The sequence below is a fragment of the Pollachius pollachius genome (assembly GCF_949987615.1).
Source record: "Pollachius pollachius genome assembly, chromosome: 7".
Taxonomy (NCBI): Eukaryota; Metazoa; Chordata; class Actinopteri; order Gadiformes; family Gadidae; genus Pollachius; species Pollachius pollachius.
In genome coordinates, this window is record NC_136940.1 from 16,249,541 (window position 1) to 16,257,304 (window position 7,764).

At 42.0% G+C, this 7,764-nt stretch overlaps 1 protein-coding gene across 1 annotated transcript in view; it reads left to right on the forward strand.

The window, feature by feature from the left end:
- The window catches only part of dsc2l (desmocollin 2 like), a 19,145-nt gene extending 18,545 nt beyond the window's left edge, over window positions 1-600 (forward strand). The window contains exon 16 of the mRNA XM_079740316.1: window positions 1-600. This exon is cut by the window's left edge and continues 372 nt beyond it. The gene's annotated coding sequence lies outside the window, so the exon portion shown is untranslated.
- Window positions 601-7,764: the final 7,164 nt, after the last annotated feature.

Here is a 7,764-nt window from a genome sequence, read left to right on the forward strand (position 1 = left end):
CTGTTAGCTATTAGTTTGTGCTATGTGAGAATATCTGTTCCACTTGACTGAGACTGCTTCTGTATGAGACCATTTTGATTTCAGAACGGCTCATTTCTGGCCAATTAGGGTATTTCTTTCCTGACTGGTTTGGGTAACAATCTTGCCTGTTAATCACAAGTGCATGGATGCGATACTTCCACTCAATGTGGATAATTGAAGGGGGGGCGAAATCGTTTTTATGGGAAGTGAAGTCATTGTGTGTTGGGTGTATGTATGTTTTTTGATGATAGCGAGTTCTGAAGAACAACTCCTTCGGTATATCATGTGATACCATAAAATACAAGCCATCTCTCAAAACCATCTTGAAAGTAAAAAAGTAGTTCATTTATAACAGACTACCAATTTTTCCCATTTCTCTTTGGCTTGTTAATTTGACTGTTTTGATTCTATACTGTAAAGCTGTAAACATTGGAATTTTAATCAGGAATATTAACAAATATTTTCAGGATTAATTCGCTTTAAGTAGATGTGTAGATGTCTTGATTTTTTAAGTAACTTTTTTTACTAAACAAACCCAATGTATTAATGCCCAAAAGTGGTTAATAAAACTATAAGGTTTTTGAACATTTGCAAACAGATATTGATCCAAATCACATGTGTTCTTCAGTTAAATTAATTTATAGGTCCCGTCTTAAGTGTCCCGTCAAGATATTATTGTCACAATGCAAATCAGAGACCACAGCACACATGCCTCCTGCTGGTGGGAAAGAACACTGTTTATAAAGTGGAGGTATTTTAAAGGAGACATATTATAGTGTATTCCCAACAAGTAAACATAGTATTTGAGTTCTAGAAAACATGTTTATGAAGCTGTTTGCTGGAAATAGCTTTTAGGAAAAAAAATCTCACCTACCGCTATTCCCCTCTGTTTCAGTCCCTTCAGAATGCGCTGTTTCTGGTGTCTGTAGCTTTAATGCAAATTAGCTGCTGCCCATTGACCAATGAGCTGTCAGACTGAACCACAGCATGGAGGAGAAGGGATTGTTGCCGTTTGCGGACTCTTGGAGCTCTATTCTATATCGATATCATATAATATAATATTATATATGGGTATTTATATAATATATCTAATATCACGGCCAAAAGCTATGTGCGCCTCGGATGATATTATGAATCTTAAAGACTGCGTCTGACGTCTCTGGCACTTCCATAACAAGTAAAGACTCATAGTGGGGGATATCAGTTCAGTTCAGCTCCCGGAGTACACCCGCCGGAGCAGCCGGAAAGCTTCGGCCGCAGTTCAGCTCCCGGAGTACACCGCCGGACTGCCACCAAAGCTTCGGCGGCGGCCGGACGGCTTCGGCGGGTGTCTGGTCGGGGAAGCCACTGAGCTACCCCTGCCGAACTGCCACCGAAGCTTCGGCGGCAGTCCGGCAGCTCAACTCCGGGAGTACAATCCCTTTCTCCTCCATGTCACCTCCTCCGGACTGCCGCCCAAGCTTCGGCGGCAGTCCGACAGAGAAAGGGATTGTAGCTTAGCTTAGCTGTGCAGGGCTGCCGCTGAGTTCCCCCCGTCGGAGCTGCTAGTCCGCTGGTCCACAAAATCTTAGCTATGCTCTGATTGGAGGGGAGTAGGGAAGTCTGAGGTAATATTCAACTGTTCCCCCTTCCTACGTAGGAGGGGGCGACGAAATTGACTCGCTCGTTTGGTATATGTAGGCGGGGTACTTTCAGAAATGCATATCAAAAAATCATGTACCGACTTTTTTCAAAGTTTGTATGCGTGTGGGAGCACCAGAGACCAAATCCCAGGAAAAGTGTTGTTTTCATAATATATCCCCTTTAATATTTTACTGATGACAGCAAATATGTTGTTGCTCGAAGGCCTCTGGCAGGAACTTGTTACACCTTTCCTGTTCCTTGGCTCTCAGACCGTAGTCGGGGAGCACAGGGGAGACGTTCCCTCCAGGGCCGATGTCCCTTCGGGGGTAACACCCTTCACTATGACCGGCAGTGGGTCTGTTCACGGGTCGGTTCATAGGTCGGAAGACACGGGCATGGATTCTTGGCGTTTGGTACTTTATTAAACAGTACACGTATGCTCCAAAAACACAACCGGACTCATTTAGTTCCTCCTAGACTGACACTCGCTCACTCGCTCGTTCACTCATTCGTCGACTCATTCGCTGACGTCACTCACACATACACACAGACATTCTCACGCACACACATATGCCACTCTCGTAACACTACCCCCACTCCGGATGACAATTAAAACAGAATTTCACTCCAGCACAATAATGAACACCAACATGTCCATACAGATATACAGCCCCCATACACATTCAATCTAGTTGAAAGGATGCAGTATAACTAGTAGGCGTCGATTTAAGAGGAATGCCGATAAAGTGTAGCTTGTAGTGCAAAGGCAAGAATTTAACAGTGTGTTGCGTTTAGTGCACATATTACAGTTGAGCAAAACAAACCTCGAAAAGGCATTAAAATACCCATCGCTCAGGCTACGAGTAGCATTTTAAAGGACAATAGTAGTTCTCTGTAATTACTCAAAACATTAACAGAAAAATACACCAAATGCAGTTTACCCCATAGTGCATACAACAACCATTACCGTCAAGTTTTTCTCTTTTTTTCTTTAAGTATAGAAAATAACAATTAGCTGGAAGAGCCTATAACTATGGAAGCCCGTTTCCGCCACGTAAAAGAAAAAAAAATGCAGGTCACAACTCGTTATTTTGAGATAGCATCTCGTTATAATGAGATACTATCTCGTTATAATGAGATACTATCTCGTTATAATGAGATAACTTCTCAACAGGACCAGACCAGTCATTGTAGCCTGCTCGAGATGATGAACTCGATTATTAAGGATTATTTCAGACGGAAGTATACAAATGCTGAAATTTTGGCTCGATTATCTACGGAGCACAACATAAACATTAGTAAAAGAACTCTAGAAAGAGTGCTTCATAGGAATCAGCTGTGGCGAAGACGCAATAAGGCGGACATCAGAGAAGTAGCCGATTTCATACATCGCCAATTACAGTCCTCTGGCCAACAACATGGCTACAGGTGGATGCAACAGAAGTGTTGGATGGCAGGGATCATCACGGACAGAGAGACCGTTCGTCTCTTGCTGCGTCAAATGGATGGTGGTGGCGTGGATCTCCGTGCACGGCACCGTCTGAGACGTAGAGTATATGTCAGTCGTGGCCCGAATTATGTGTGGCACATAGATGGATATGACAAATTGAAGCCGTATGGGATATGCATCAGTGGTTGCATTGATGGGTTCTCGCGAAAGATGATCTGGCTAAACACCCACTCAACTAACAGCGACCCACGTCTTATAGCGGGGTATTTCATTGATTCAGTGATGCAGCATGGTCGCCCATTGAAAGTGAGATTGGATCACGGGACGGAGAACACACACATTGCTGCAATGCAAAGTTTTATGCACGGCAGTGAAAACGGCATTTCCACAGACTGTGTCACTCTAGGTCCAAGCACGGGGAACCAACGTATTGAGCGCTGGTGGTGTACGTTGCGGAGTGAGTGTACTCAGTTCTGGATGGACCATTTCGACCAGTTAAAGGCTGACGGTCTCTATGATGACAGCTTCATCGACAAGTCATTAGTCCAATTTTGCTTCCAGGAAGTGATACAGGTAAGTAAAAAGCTGCTGAGAAAGTTAAGGGGCTTCTAGATGTAGGCTAATGATCCCCCCACATCAAATTGATTTACTCATGTTTCCCCCCCAATAGGAGGAACTTGATGAAGTTGCTGCTATCTGGAATGACCACCGCATAAGGGCATCTCACAATCCTAGGGCCCCAAGTGGTCGCCCATCCATGCTCTATGCTGTTCCCAACCTCTACGGGGCACAAAACTTTGTTCAGCAAGTTGATAACACCAGGATTGACCTTTGTCTGGAGGACTGTTCTTTTAAAGACTATCCTTGTGATGAGGATTTGTATCACATTTGCATTGAACTGATGACAGAGCACAACCTCCTGATGTCCACTGACATCTATCAAATCACTGACCTTTACCTGAAACTTCGACAGTTGGTTCATGATGGGCTTAGGGAATAAATGTGTGTTCCTACAATTGATCATGGTGGTGCTGAGAAACTGTTAACCTATATACATTGTTACACAAAATGCATAACTACATAAAACCCCTTTGGAGCACAAGCATAAACTTAATTTAGAATGTTGGGATGGTGGTGGGAAGGAGGGTACTGAGGTGTTCTGCCAGCTAAATAATAAGTGTCCATTACTAAGCTCCAGTGTGCTAAATATTAAGTGTTGAGCAAATGTACTGTTGGCAATTTCATTTTAAATTCATGTTAAAAACCCATGTTCAATCTATTTTCAGACTTCAATGAATGCAACTGTTTCTATTAATTTATTCATTTCAGAATAAAACTGCATTGCAAAAACATTCCAAATATCTTTTGGCAGTACCTCACTGCACAGAACATTTTAAGATCACGTAAACTGATGACAGAATACATCTTATGTAACAAACAAACAAACAATTACATCATAAATCTCAGCAGTGATATGTGATTTCAACCTACATTCATCACAGCATATGTGTACATAACTACATCAAAAATATGTAGTGTTCATTTATATAAACAGTTTAAAACAAGGAGCTCACCATCTAATTGAGTTATTTTACCAAAACATACACATTATTGTGTTGAACTAAAACGTACAGAACTTGAACTAAAACGTCCAGAACCTTTGATACTAAATATTCACAGAACATGTGATTACTCAAAGTGCAGAACATGCAATATTATCATAAAAAACCCTGCTTATCATAGTAGAGGAAATGTGTCTATTAAGAGCATTTGTGTTTTACAGTGCAAAACATGTTATTCTCCAAGAACATAAACTGACTATGAGCTTCAAACAATGTCCATCACCCACACATTGCTTTCCAGAACTTTGTTCATCTCTGAACCGAAATCGGGGTAACTGTCGTAATGAACAGACAACTCCAGCACACAGCCACATGTGTGTGCGACAGGACGACGCTGAAGTCCTTGGAGCTGATTGAAGCTAATGGTAATTCTCTTTCCTAAGAACAAATCAGAGCCTGTGCAGAATCGTAGGAAGGCGCATAGGTGTTGTGAGTCAGCATTCTTCAGGTACAAGGTCAGGTGCTTTTGTATGTCTTTTTGATGGGCATTTAGGGTGTCCGGAAAGTAAAGGGACTTCAGAATCTTTCTCCAAGTTGGTTGAAGAGTTTCATAAGCTGTTGTAAGGTCTTCAAGGCTTTTAATGGTTGTACTCAAGACCTCCATCCACTGTTCAATCACATACGCTGGCTCTTGAATGACAGTTTTGTGTGCTAGCTCTTTAAGAACAGCATCAGCATTTTGAGCTGTTGGTATCCTCCTGCAACCATAGTTGCCAAGGACTTCAATTAATTCATCTTCATCAACACTGGTGAAGTCTGAGCACCATGACTCCATGAGTGAACAGTCAGAGACCGGCATGTACCTCAGAAAGTTTTCCACAACATTGCCCCTTGTAAATCCAAAGGCTGCCTGCTCTATTATGACTGGTGCCATCTTCACGGGGAGATACCTCTCCATTTTCCATCCAAAGGCAAGGATCCGACCAACACTCTGCCATTCCAGCTGTCCAAAATCATGGCGGAGGAAAGGTACTCTCAGTTCATTTCCAGTTGTGCATTGCTCATAAAACTCACTCCAGAATTCAGAAAGGCAATCTCTCACAACTCCTCCTGTATCAAACCCCTTCTCGAGAGTTCCGTCTGGCAGAACGAGCTGTAACTGGATGTTTGTGTCTGTGATTTTGTCGTTTAGGAAATGCGCAATGAGCTGTCGAAGCACCTGCCCCCTGTGGACCACCAATATTGTGACATTGGTCTTATCTGTCTCTGCTTGTATGGCTTGTGGTGACACTGGTAATGTGTCATCCAAACTTTGTTCTGTGTGACCAGAGATGATTCCTGTAGAGATGAGTACAATGTCGCTGTCTACTGAAGTAGTCTCAATCTCCAAATCCTCATAGTCCAAGAGATCCACAACCTCTTCTTGTATTTGTTCAACAACTAAAGTTTGTGGTTGTCTTGCAGGTGGTGATGGAACGATAAAATCCTGAGAGAGAGGGGTCTCAGACTCATCCCTCTGATTGGAATGACTGTCGGTTTTCTCTCTTGTGGTGAGGTAGAACCTTAGAAGAGAGAGTTTTGTGTCGGAGTATAATTGGCCAACTGTTACTCCCTCATTAACAGCTATCTGTTGGTAATCTTTCAGGTCCACATCAAAAGAAGTAATTGGTCCCAAAATGGAGGGAAAGTACAGCTTAATGGCTTCTTTGATCAAATCTTCCCTTTCAGCATCTTTGGAGACAGTTACCTTTCTTGTGCCCCCTCCGCGTTTCGTTCTAACTTGCTTGAAGCAATCCATTTTTTTATCGAAATTCATCCATCCTAACTCAACCTTCCTCATCATCTTCAAAGCATTTTTAGATGCAGAATTCTGCCCTGAACTGGTTTCTTCTTCATCTCCTCTCTCTGTCCTCCTCTGCAGCTTGCTGCGTAAGCGGTCGAAAAGCCTGGCTTTTCTTCCACTGCCACCTTCACACCGCCTACAATAGCTGACCACCGCCAGTCGATCGCCATATGAAGGGAGGTAGGGTTTGAGCTGTTGGTCAGTCATGAGAAGTATGGCACTTCTATCAATCTGAGAACACAGAGAGGAAATGTCACAAGGGAGGAACATTATAAGGGATTATATGCATGTTTGTTGAGTCTATGCAAAACGTTCTATTGACATCAGCCCTTTCACATTAGAGGCCTGTGTCCACCAAACACGTTTTTTTGCGCCGACAGAGGTTATTTTCTAAGCAATCAACACAGTGGTGGACACACGCCCTAACTGTGGCTTGATGACTTTGCAAATTATCTAAGGTGGTTTTTTACAGTCATATTGAGAGTCTTAACACCTTCTCATGCTCCATGATGTCGATCATGTCCTCTGGAACCTGTCTCTGCCTTAAAAACTCGACGAGGTCATCCATCCTGTGAGTAGACACACAAAAAAACCTTTAGGTTTTTATCTGATTAACTAAAACATATATCAAATCTTAGTCATCACAGATGACTTTAAACATATTGGTATCTGTCAATAAGACATTGGTTCAATATACAATATCACAGTTGACAAAGCTGTGCATATAAAACATAGGCCTACATTAGCCTAGGCAAAGACATGCATTACGACCCCAAAGACGCATAGTCTACAACACATTTGATACAAGTGTAACAACATTTACTGAGAATAGAACATTTAAAATCTTATAAACTTCATATTATAAAGAAGCAACAGTGTCAGGCCTAGTCTATCTTTTACTTCTAGTCTGTAGGCAAGGCAAGGGAAGCTCGCTGTAATCTACCAATTATAACATGTAAATTATCTTATTAACAGATAATCAGATCCACCATTTGGGTTTTATGATCTTCAGTTTAACGTTCATTTGACAGGCAATGTTGTGACATTTGACAGGCAATGTTGTGTTTATATATGTATGTGTTCTAATGAGAATTTGTTCAAAGATTTATGTGGTTTCTGACAGGAAAATAAAGAATATACACGAAAGACTCATCAGCCATTAACGTTGTCTACATGAGTATTTGCCATGTCATTCGAGTTCAAATTAACGGCCACTAGATGGCAGCAGCGTATAAGAAATTACCTGGTTGCTAGTAAATCCAATA